The sequence below is a fragment of the Lepidochelys kempii genome, chromosome 22 (genome assembly GCF_965140285.1).
Source record: "Lepidochelys kempii isolate rLepKem1 chromosome 22, rLepKem1.hap1, whole genome shotgun sequence".
In the NCBI taxonomy this organism is placed as follows: domain Eukaryota; kingdom Metazoa; phylum Chordata; order Testudines; family Cheloniidae; genus Lepidochelys; species Lepidochelys kempii.
Window position 1 is genome coordinate 20,899,925 of NC_136401.1, and position 12,818 is coordinate 20,912,742.

Genomic DNA, 12,818 nt, shown 5'->3' on the forward strand with positions numbered 1-12,818 from the left:
CACAGGCCTCCGGTGTGACTGTGGGCAAATCACTGAGCCTCGCTGTGCCTCGGCTCCCCGTGCAGTGGGGATAACAGCCCTGCCACTACTCACAAGGCTGCAAGGACGATAAACACATTACAGATCATGAGACGCTCAGTTAATAAGGGGATGGGGCCCACTTAGGTAGCTTGTAATGATACGGAAGGCCTTAACGATGATTTTGAAATCAACCTCTGATTCCACAAGGAGCCAATGGAGGGAGCAGGGCACTGGAGTGATGTGCTTTTGGTAGACAGCATCACTCAGCCATTGGACCAGCTGAATCCTTGTCTGTACCTTCGTTCCCACCCTGCGTGCTGTGAGCAGCAGTAATCCAGCTGGCCAGGCCTGGAGCACCCTGGTTCCCCTTCAGTTGCACCCTGCAGTTGGTGTGGGAGACTTAGCTGGGCCACAGGCATGAGTGAGCAGGAACAGCAGGGGAAGATGCTGGGTCTAGAGCAGCGAATGAAAGTTCGTGGAAACAAGGTGTTTATCAGTATTGTAATGATCTTGCATTTACAGAACACAGTCCATTCTAATTGTGCATGCACACGTGTGTGTGTGTGTGTGTGTTAGAGATCAAAAAGACAACTATCCCCAATGGTACATTTTGCTCGAGACACACAATGGACTAAAACCTCCACTGCTGAAAACAGGCCTGGCTCCAGTGAAGTGATTAGTGTTACGCTGATTGACACCAGCTGAGGATCTGGCCCACCACTTCCAAAGTCACAACCTGTAAATATTCTCATTGTTCACATAGGACCCAGCATTTCTATGAAAGTTCTTGCCAGTGGACTCCCTAGAACAGTTGCAAAAAGTGACCTCAAAAGGGGAAGGGACACAGCCCAAACCAATCTGTTAAAGTGTGAACAAATGTTCCTGGAAACCATTTGCTTCGCCCTGTTTTATTTGACACTGCTCGGAGACCCTGAGATGAAAGGTCAGAGGGCCACTAGCAGCATATTGCTGCAACACACGTACTTACTTTAATTGATTTTTAGTTGCAGAACTGACTGCCATGAATAATTAATTGCCATCCAATCTGATCCCAGATCTCCTCACTGGGGGTCTGTTCCCCTTCCTTTCCCTTTTCTTTCTTTCCCCACTCATAGTTCTTGCAAAGATATGACAGAGGGTGAGAAGTGCTTCCCTGTCTAAAGAACTTTTACCAGGCCATTTAAATCATTCTAATTACTTGAGAAACACACCATTAACTTTTCCAATGAGGTCTGCCGAGGGGAAAGGGAAATCTATGTATTATATATCTCTACTGTATTTTATGCGGCCTATAGGAATAATATGGAGGAATAAGACAAGGGCAGAGAGAAAATAAACAGGCAGTATAATGTCCTGACATTAGGAATTCAGAATTCATTAGAAAAGCATTGATTGCTGTGGACTGATTTAGCACATAGTTTGATTGTCAGGCATACAGTAGAGCCAGCAAAAATGCCCTGCAATTCAGAATTACTTTGAAATGGTGGTAGAAGTACTACCAGGGCATATTCCAAATGTTTGACTCATCAGACCAGGTACAGCACATTGCATGCTCTCACAGCAGTGAGCAAGAGTTTATTACCGAGGACCAGCCAGTTTCTAGTCTTCATCCAGGCCTTACTTTTTTGTTTAGTTTTAAACCTTCTGCTAGATCTCTTTAATTGCACCTGGGGCCTGCACTTCAGCGGTGCTGAGTGCTTGCAACTCGCATTGACTTCAGCTGGCATCCTGGGTGCTCAGCACCTCTGAACAATCATACTTGAGCTGTTGAGGCCCTATCCAGCTCCCGCAGAGGCCAATGGAACGCCTCCCACAATGAGCCTACTGGGTCTAAGCTGGAGGTTCGGACTCGAGGCAGTCAGAAATTTTCCAATGGAACGTTTTTCCCATCCAAAAAATGCTGATTCATCAAAAGCTAAATGTTTCACAGGAAATGTAACAATTTCAACAAAGTTTCATTTTGAAAGAAAAATGGAAAAAAGGATTTCAGTGTCCGAATGGAATGTTCCAATTTTCTGTTTTGGAACAACTTTTCCTTTCAGTTTTTGTTATATAATATCACAGAATAGTAGAAGAGTTGCCTGACCTGTGCAATGCCCCACCATGTCTGGGTGTGGCTTAGCAGCCTCTCCTCTTCTCACGGTCCCTGTGACTCTCACTCTGGTCCCATGGTAGCCTGAGCTCCAGCCAGGTCACTTGAAAGTCTCTCTCCTCCTAAGGTAACAAAAGTACAACTCAGAGTCCAAAAACGTCCCAACGCCAAAGATCCTTCTGCTCCCCCTTGGGCTGTCCCTTGATCCATCATCAGCCCCACTTTGGGCTCAGTTCTTACGCTGGGCGTGGGCGCCCCTTCCTCAGGGTTGGGAGGGGAAGCCAGGTCCAGGCTCTGTTCTAGGTTCCAGCCATGGGCCCTGTATTGAGCAGCTAGATTTCCTCCTTCAGAGATGGTGCTGTTTCCCTGGGCCAGTTCCTATCTCTGAGCTGCACTGCATCTCTGCAACCTGTGCTTAACACAGCCTCTCCTCTGGTTCTCAGGCCTCTGGCTTTGCCCTTGGTCCTCCGAACTCCTTTCTCTGCTGGAATATCAACCCCTCTGGACTGCCTCTCTGTGCCTTGCCACCTTGCCAGGGCTTACTACAGAAATTAATTCCGTCCCTGGGGCCTTCTTCAGTCTGCCTTTCCCAGGCCATTCCCCTTTTCACTCCAGGTTTCCTCTGTCCTGGCTCCCTCTCCTGGACCCCCTCTGTAGATTTCCCTTCCTTCTTTTACGAAGAAGCCAGAGTTTCCCCAGCACCAGCCGAGTCTAATAACAAATCAAACCAACACACCCTCCAGATGCAGCTAAGCGAGCTAACTGGACTCTCAAATGCCTGTTAATGTTCACCTGTGTGAGGTAGACACCCCCTTGCTATAACATAATTATAATTAATGTAGCATAGCCAAATTAGAACGAAACTTTTAGATTAAGTAGAAACATTTTTTCTTGCATTTCGTTTCATGGAAAATTTTGATTTTTTTTGTTCTCATTCTGTTTCAGAATGGATTTTTTTTTAAAAAAAAAATCAGATTTTCCTTCACCCCACCTCAGAAACTAGAACGAGGAACCATTCAATGAAACTGAAAAACAGCTCTTTGGAAAGTGGTAAAAGAAGAGTACTTCTGCACAGCAGCTCAGTGAGCTCATGGAACTCATCACCCCAAGAGATCATTAGGACCGAGAGGTTAGCAGCATTCAGAAAAAGAAACCGATTTTATGTGGATGAAGAGAGGATCCAGCATTACAATAGAAAGAGTTAAAAACTATCCAGGAAGGGCTGTACCCCCTCCTGCAGAAGGAAAAACCTCTTACTAACGGGGGTTAGGAAAGGACTGTCCTTGGAGGCACTTTATTCTATAACTTCCCAGCATAGGGTTTCCACTGAAGTATCTGGTACTGGTCACTGTCGGACACAGAGTACTGGGCTAGATAGTACTTTGCTCTGATCGGGCCTGGCAAAACCCATCAGTATTATTATTCATTTGCATTACCATAGTGTATATCCATGAGCTGCAGTCCTGGATCAGGGCCTCATTGTGCTAGGTGTTGTATAAACAGAGGGGGAAAAAAGGGTGGTCCCTGCCCTGAAGTGCCTACAATTTAAATAGACCGGATGGACCCAGAGTGGGAGAAGGGGGAGGACATGCAAGCAGACTGAGAAATGTGATGGCCACAAACATCATGCTAGGTCATGTCAACACCACCACTTATGTTGGCAAAACTTACAGTAGGACCTCAGAGCTACGAGCGCCTCAGGAATGGGGTTGTTCATAACTCTGAAATATTTGTAACTCTATACAAAACATTATGGTTGGTCTTTCAAAAGTTTAGAACTGAACATTGACTTAATACAGCTTTGAAACTTTACTAGAAGAAGAAAAAATGCTTCTTTCCCCTTATTTTTTAGTGGGTTTGTACTGTATTCGCTTTTTTTTTTGCGGAGGGGGGGCACAGTTGCTGCCTGATTGTGCGCTTCCAGTTCCGAATGAGGTGTGTGGTTGACTGATCTGTTCATAACTCTGAGGTTCTACTGTATGTTGCTCAGGGCTCTGTGTGCGCACGTGTGGTGTGCACGTGAAACAATATTTCAAGAGCAGAGCATTGCAATTCACTAGATTTCATCTAGCAACTGCCGCATACCTGCCACAGAAAATGTAAAGGCCCCGGAGAGAAGCAAACTGCCCCTCTGTGGATTATGATGTCCCTTGAATGTCCCCCTAACTCCTGGAGGAGTCTTCAGGCTGCCTCCATAGCACAGTGGATCAGGGCAATAGTGAGAGGAGAATGTCAGCACCGAGAACATGGGAGGGGAGAACACACAAAAGCTTTGAAAGTTGTTCTTACAAACATAATTTATTCAATTACGAAATGATAATCTGCAGCTCTTTTTGGGCTTTTCCAAAGGTTTAGGCTTAAATCACCCAATTAGTCTATCAAAATCTCTGCTAGAGCATCACGTGGCAAAGCTTGCTGTGAGGATGACAGGAACCCTTTGGAGAGTGGGAGGGTGGGCTTTGGAACTTTAATAGTGGTGCACAAGACTGTCCCTCTCTACTCCTTCTCTACTCGGTTCAGCTCCTTGGGATGGGGGAACAAAAGAGTTCAGGGCCAGATTTGCAAGTGCTCAACATGAAATATGCACCCAAGACATTAAGCTCCTTTGAAAACCTGGCCCCAGTTTTGGTTGCTGAGCTCTTTTGAAAAATCTGGCCTGCTGCAACTCTGAAGCCAGGGCCAGTGTAGGCAGATATAATGAAGACTCCCCACACACCCTCTCCAATGCCCCCCCCGCCCTAAATATCATGATTATATATTCTTTCTAGTGTGGTACCCCTCAATCAGGGATCCAGACCCCATTGTGCTAGGCGCTGTACAAGCAAACACTAAGAAAGTCCTTGCCCCAGGGCACTTGGGATGTTGCATCTAGAGACAACAGGTGAATAAACTGACATACTGGGACAGAGAGAGGAGGGGGAGAGAAGACACAAGTAGAGACAGTGACGTTTGCATCCGTTCGCCATCACAGTGAGGTCACTCATCACAGCTGCTTGCCTAACCTGCACCATCCCTTGCTATTCCAGCTTGGAAAAGAGACCTTTGTTCTGGCCAAAGCACCCCTGGCTGTTTCCTTCACAAGTATCTGCCTGCCTCACAAACATCTGTCCTAGAATCATAGAATATCAGGGTTGGAAGGGACCTCAGGAGGTCATCTAGTCCAACCCCCTGCTCGAAGCAGGGCCAATCCCCAATTAAATCATCCCAGCCAGGGCTTTGTCAAGCCTGACCTTAAAAACCTCTAAGGAAGGAGATTCCACCACCTCCCTAGGTAACGCATTCCAGTGTTTCACCAGCCTCCTAATGAAAAAGTTTTTCCTAATATCCAACCTAAACCTCCCCCCGCCGCATCGCCACGGATCTGTGCTGTTTCTCGCCGCTTCAGTCCTGATCTGCCAAACACACACAATGCAGCTCAAAACCTCCCCCCACTCCTTATAGAAACCGCATTATTATGGCAGGACACAAAGCTGCTTCTCGTCCGCCGTGGAAGGACTGGAAATTGCAGTGAGTCTCGTGGTCTGAGCTCTCCTTTAAACTCTCCTTAAAGCTTCAGCATTAGCCTATGAGATGTGGAAGGCAGCAATACTTACACAGCGTGTGCTGTCAATGATGCCAATATCTTCATTTAACAGTAAAAAGTTTGCTACCCAATGCATCAATTCACCACACACAGAGAGGCCCGAGACTGCTCATTCTATCCAATTTCACTGGCACGCCAGTTCAGAGTTCATTTATCCATGTTTGCAGAAGCTCTGGCCAACCTCATTGTCCCCTTGCTCTTCTCGATAAAGATGTCAGGCTATGGCCCTAGCTCATGTAGACTGAGCTGGCTCCACTGTCTCTGAGGAAGTTATACTGACTTACACCAGCTGTGGATCTGGCCTCTCATTCCCAGCTCCGAGCTGGGTTTCCTCTAAGCTCTGTGTGATACTATCTCTCCAGCTCTGTGGGAAGCTGACAGCTCTGTGAAAGTGTGATGGTTCCTCACTCCTATGGAGCATTCTCATTAAAATCTCATTTCCAAATCAGATTGTATGAGGGTTGCATGATCTCTTCCTCTCCATAGGGGTGCGAAGGCATCTGTGGCTGGATTTACCTCCTCTCTTCCTCCTCTTCTAGTGCATTCTTGCTTTAATTTCCTCTGCACAAGGGACTGATTGAAAGTGCCTTGTGATGAGGTTTGGACTCACCACCACAGCGCCTCCCACTGGCACATCTGGGAATTAGCTCTGTCCTCAGCGGCATCCTCTGCAGGACACTCTGCAGCCACTTCAGGACACTGTCCTCCAGCAGTGCCCACCACTCTGGTCTCACCCCCTTCCTGGGAGGTGGGGGGGGTTAGCAGCAGTCTTCCAATTTGCCCCTTCCGTGATGGCCAATGGCCAACCACAACCCCCAAAGTCTAGCCCCTCTGCTCAAGGGCTGGTTGCAGTCTGTCACAGCCACTCCTCCACAGCCAGGTGCAGTAAAAGAGGGGGACCCAGGCCCACCCATTGCTCTGGGTCCCAACCCTCTAGTGGTGGCCCTCTCCGCCCTCCTTCTCTCCCCTTGTCTGTCCATCCTCCCTGGGTCACTTCCCCTCTGACCCCTTGCACCCTCTAGGCCCTTCTGGTCAGGGCCCGCAGTTTGACAGGTATTGGGCTGGAGCTCGCCTCTGCTCCCCCAAGCCTGCCCAGCACTGCGCTGTCCGAGGTGCTAGTCTCCTGAGCTCAGGAGACAGAACTTCCCCTCTGAAGGTCTGGGAGAGACTGACTGCTTTTCTCCTGGACAGCCTTTATATAGGGCCTAGCCTGGCCCCGATTGGCTGCCCTCTACTCGGCACTGATTGACTCCCCCAGAGGTCCTCTCTGATTGGCTGCTGTTCCGCGCAACCGCTCTGGCCTGTTATAGCCCAGTTTTGCTTGGGGGTGGGGCACTGCCCCACCACATGCCTACATTGAAAGAGGCCACCATCAAGGGAAGAACCATTTCTACCAGTCTGATCTGGATTTGAACCAGTGGTCCAAATGCTGACTATGTCTCTCGCTGACCAACGCTGCTCAGGAATTTTGACACCCACTTACTAAGTTAACTTCCCTTCAGGAGTTAATATTTCCCCCTTAGTCACATATGATTCCATCTCCCAGGGTGATATTGCTTTGTGGGTAAATCTGGTGGACGGAAAACTTTCCTCCCTTCTTCGCATCCAGTGTTAACACGAGCAGGCTTGGATAGGCTAACAAGCATTTTTTATAATACACACACACACACCAATCGGCTAATTACTCCTCTCCTGCACTCTGCCTCCCATTGTTAATTAACATGCTTTTTATATCAGTGCATCGCCACGGCTTCAAAAGTGCTTTTCAATCCTCGACTGCAAACCTAAGAGGCATGTCCTGCCTTTTTTCACTTCTGGAACGGAGGTTCAGTCAGCGCAGATAATGAATCTGCACCAGCCAGCACAGTCGACTGAATTTTATAGGGGATTGTCATGTGACCCAGCCAGTGGAAATGTGAAATAAACCTTTACAGAATAATTAAAGGAGTTTTTTTTTTAAAAAAAAGTTTAATACACTTAAACATGAACAGAATGTTAGCAAGGGGCCCAAAACAAAGCCACTGAGCTATCTGGAGGCCACCCAAAGTTGGTGACTCAGGCCCAATTCTAGTCTAAGGCTAGCGGGGTCTGAGTTACCCTGGTGTGAATCTGGAGTGACTCTGCATATGGCAGTGGCGTTATCCTAGTGCAATTCTTGAGTGTGACCTGAGTCAGGCCCAGAGTTGGAACAAAACTCTGGACCATTTATACAAATCCCTTTTGATGTGAGGTATTCTGGAAAACCTGTGACTTAGATCAGAATTACCACTATTTGGGCTTTAAAAAACACAAAACTTCTCTGTCTCTAGTAGAAATATTCATATTACATTAGCATCTAGTGGACCCAACCAAGATCAGAGCCCCATTGTGCTGGGTTCTGTACAGACACAGAGATAGTCATGGAATCATAGGGGTAGAAGGGACCACACAGGTCATCGAGTCTAACTCCCTGCCAAGATGCAGGATTTGTTGCATCTAAACCATCAAACTAAATTATCTAGCCTCCTTCTGAAAACCACCAGTGAAGGAGATTCCATGACCCCCCGAGGCATCTGTTCCATTGTCCTACTCTTCTTACAGGTAGGAAGTTTTTCCTGAGATTTAATCTAAATCTGCTGTGCTGTAGTTTGAACCCATTGCCTCTTGTCCTGCCCTCTGTGGCAAAAGAGAACAACTTTTCTCCATCTTTTTTAGTCCTTGCTTTGAAGAGTTTACAATCTAACTAGACAAGAGAAATGGTGGGAGAAAAGAAGTGTCACCTCCATTTTACTGCTGAGGAACTCAGACGCAGACCGATTAAATGATTTTCCCCAGGTCACGTGGGAGGTCTGTGGTGGAGCTGGGAATTGAGCCCAGCTGCCCAGGGTCCCATCCCATTGCCCCAAGAACAACTTTCTTCTCTGAAACACTTCTGGGTCAATAAATTCAAATCCTGAATTCAGAATTCTGTGTTTCCCTGTTTTCACTAGCAGTCAAAAGGCTAAATGTGATCCTCAGAAACAACATATTAGAGGACCCCAGAGTATATCTGTTGGGAGAGCTCGACTTGCTAATAAATTACAAAAAATAAATTATGAGAGCAAGCCTAATGACTAAAAAGTTAATATTCCAGGAGTTGAAAAGCACAAAAGATCTCAGATTGTAAGGCCTGTTGGTTTGCTCGACCTCCATAAATCGGGAAAAAGAAAGATCCTTCCAAATGAAGAAAGAGGAGAAGATTTTAGTTCTTTATGGCCAGAGGTTTGGGAGATAAATAATGATGGTGTTTAGTGCTGTAATGCAAATAGCAAGGCGATTTATGAGTGCTCAATTTAGAACACATGATGGAGAGGTTTGTGTGTGTTTAGCATGCCTATTATTATGTGGTATTATGGGTTCTTCTAGATATATAATCATTGTTTGAAGTGGGGATTACTGGAGTAGTCTATTTTTATAATTGTATTTTTAAATGCCTCAAGAAGTACCTCATGCAAAAAAATAGACACTCCTGTTATTGAATTAGAGTGAAAATCCACATCAATCAAATATGTGTGTGTGTAGTCACACATACATATGCATTTAGACACACGCTTACCCAGTAAAAAGGAGCCCCCATCCCTTGCATTAAGAGTTCATCATCCACCATAAAAGAGACTACTCCAATTAGTCCCCATTCCTTATGACCATTAGTAAACAGGTTTATTCATTTATGTCATGTTTTCTACTCTGTAATGACAAGTGCCCATCACATGCCCTGGACAAACTTTTAAAAAAAATATCAGTAAACAGACCTGCTCAACTATCCCAAGATCAAGTCAAATGACCCCACAGCAGCAAATCTGTAGGACCAGACAACTTGCATCCAAGAGTATTAAAAGAATTAGCTGAAGAGCTCTCTGAACCAGTAATGTTGATTTGTAACAAATCTTACATGAGAACATAAGAACGGCCAGACTGGGTTAGCCCAATGGTTCATTTAGTCCAGGATCCTGTCTTCTAATTTCATTTTCCACTGAATGCATCCGATGAAGTGAGCTGTAGCTCACAAAAGCTTATGCTCAAATAAATGTATTAGTCTCTAAGGTGCCACAAGTACTCCTTTTCTTTTTGTCTTCTAACAGTGGCCTATGCCAGATGCTTCAGAGGGAATGAACGGTACAGGGCAGTTATGAAGTGATCCATCCCCTGTCATCCAGTCCCAGCTTCTTGGAACAATGGGGACTGGAAAAAAGCCAATGTCATGTCAATATTTTAAAAGGACAAACCTGATGACCTGGAAGACGACAGGCTGATTAGCCTCAGTAAATGTATGACTGTGAAGCAAATTAATTAGCCTCCCGCAAAATCCCCCCAGGCTCCCTACCCCCAGCCACACTCACCATCCATGTTCGTGCAGGTGAAGAAGAAGAGATGGTTGTTGCAGCACACTCTAAAGGGAGTGCTAGTTTGGCCCTGCGGAGGGATGGAGTTCCAAAGTCTCTAGGCCCCCTTGAAGAATGCCCTGCCAGTTGCCTTCTCTTTTCCTTCTGCCAAAATCCACCACCACCAGCAAGAACTTATCAATAAGAAACACATTTACCATCTTCAAGATCTCTCACCAAAGGCCATCCTTACCCTTCATAGCTCTGAAAAATGCACCAAGTCCTTGAGGCCAAGAAACTAGGGCCATTGTGAATCCAAATGGGAACCGAGTTCACAGAGACACCCTGCCAGCTGCCCTGCTCTTTATCTGAAGGGCATCTAGCTTGGGCACTGCTACTGTTCACAGCTGGGGCAGTGTGTCCAAGGAAGAGAGAGGGCCTTTCAGCTAAATATGGCCCACGTCAGTTAGGACTTTATAGGTCATAGACAACACCTTTAAGATACATGAGTGAGTGTGTGTATAGATAAACAGACTCCTTAAAGGTGTTGTTTTTGACCTATAACACTCTAAGTGGCCTAGGAGCGATAGCAATATAGTAGAGAGAGAGAGAGAGAGAGTATTTCTCCTACCCTGAAAGAGAGAAACCAAACAGCAAGCCTGAAAGACAATTTTTTCACTTCTTCCTCTTGGTTTCTCTCCACCCCAGTCACACCATAAAGGAGTAGGAGCCTTTTCAAGGTCAAAGCATCAGTTTCCCAGTCGGAGAAACCCTACCAGCAAGCAATTATGTAATTAGTATTAAATGTGTCACTTTTACAATAATTATTTCATTTTAATTATGTAAAAAAATACTCGATTTTTAGAGTGGCATAAAAATGGACTTAGAATATTTTCTTCAATTCCATTTAATTTTTTAAAAAAACAAGTGGGAGAAATGATTGCTCTACACAGTGGGGGGCTGGCAGCACTGGCTACTGCGAGATCTGCTCAGTGAAGCTACAGAGTGTAACTCTGTCAATGCTTCTCAGTCCTGATTGACAGGCTAGCACAGAACCTGCACTGGGACTCCTCCACCCCACAGGTCTGCCCATGGACCCTGCTTTCCCAGACCTAGCCTTCTGAACCAGCTCTGCCAATATACCTCAGTCCTGACTGGCAGCACCCACTGCTACTCCAGTCCTGTCTCCTCACAGCACCACACGGACATACTGTCTTTCTGCAGTGCCTTCTGCTAGTCCAGCCTGGGCCTTTCTTATGCAGAGTTGATCACTTGAACCAGTCCTTGGGAAATTTTATGATGTGGGCAAATATTCATTAAGGGACGGGAGTCACAACAATATCCTTTTGCCTCCAAGGGGCCAAGCAAGTTTAATATTCTATTGTGTCAGCTCCCGGGGTTTCAAACCTTCACTCCCAGGTATTACACTGCATTTCACTTGAACCCCGTGTGGTTGCCTTGATCTAATAATGCCAGGAGTCCCTGGTAATATTGACTCTGAGATTCAATATATAAGGCCATTGTAAATCATTTATTTCATTTCCTTGGAAAGGTCTTCATCTATGGTGACTAAGAGAGGAAGTAGGTGACATTCAAAAGCAATAATGATAGCCAGAGCAATTATTACAATGGGTGAAACGATCTTTGCGACAAGTTCTCTTTGTGGGTTAGCACAAGACTGTAGTGGCCTCCTTCCAACAATCCATGACACACAGAGTCATGAATAACCATTTCCTGCTCTTCCACCATATACACCTGACTGTAACTTTAAAACACTGTAATGAACTGGATAATGTCTGAGATGTGACTGCCCTCCACAGGATAGAATCAGAGCTGCTCAACTGTGGGCCAAAGGCCCCCTGTTGCTAACAGAGGTTCCTATTTGTCTCAAGTGATAGGGATCTGTGGCTTCTAGAGCAGAAGGCTATGAGTTCTGGCCCTGTGAAGTTCTGAGACCACACTAAGCAGCATAATACAACTGTTAAATCCTAGAGGCAGCCATGGATCAGTTTAAATTCTTATAGTGATTTAAAAGATTAGTAGCAATGGATAAACTGACCAAAGATTTTGAGTTTGGCTTTGGTTCAGCTCATCAGACAGAAGTTTGGACAAGAAGCACTAGCCAAAGATTGAGCTACTCTCAGCAACCCACAACCTCTGGCTTGGCAAAACGGGGTTGGACATCTTGCAAGGAGAGGATTTTTGTGGGATTCCTGGTTTAAATTGTTTTCTAACTGGTGTTTTTTCGAGTGGACAGGAGCCAAGGAAATGCCTCAGGTTTTTAAAGGAAAAAAAAAATGGACCTAGTCACCATTTTTCACATGTAAAGTGGCCTTTTTTCAAAAACAAAACTTTTCACTAAAATTGACATTGGATTTTTCTGTTTTCACTAAATTTCCCACAATGTTTTACCAACATGTTTATCAGAATTATGACACACATTTTGTTGTTTCCCAAAACTACATTTTCTTACAAAAAACTAGGTTTTCATCAAATAAAAAAAATGGAAAAACACTTGGAAAGATTTTGGTAAAAAAAAAGATACCAGAGGAAATTTCACACAAGTTGGAAAATGGCTCCATGTCAAACCCCACAACTTTGATATTTCTAAATTTCTCATTACATTGCTTTCCTGATTTTTGACTCGCTGGGTGAGCAATTTTTGACTTAGTTTTTCCAAAACTCAAGAAAAGGTTTCCAGCCTGAACTGAGTTTCGCACAAAACTTAAGCTCATTCAAACCAGTTTGCCCAAGTCACAACTGCCTAAACTAGCGCAGAGGA

The 12,818-nt window shown here is 45.4% G+C and overlaps 1 long non-coding RNA gene across 1 annotated transcript in view; it reads right to left on the reverse strand.

The window, feature by feature from the left end:
* Positions 1-2,113: 2,113 nt before the first annotated feature.
* The window catches only part of LOC140901752 (uncharacterized), a 157,439-nt gene continuing 146,734 nt past the window's right edge, over positions 2,114-12,818 (reverse strand). Inside the window, exon 4 of the long non-coding RNA XR_012155948.1 lies at positions 2,114-2,235. This is a non-coding gene — a long non-coding RNA (uncharacterized LOC140901752). The remainder of the gene's footprint in view (positions 2,236-12,818) is intronic.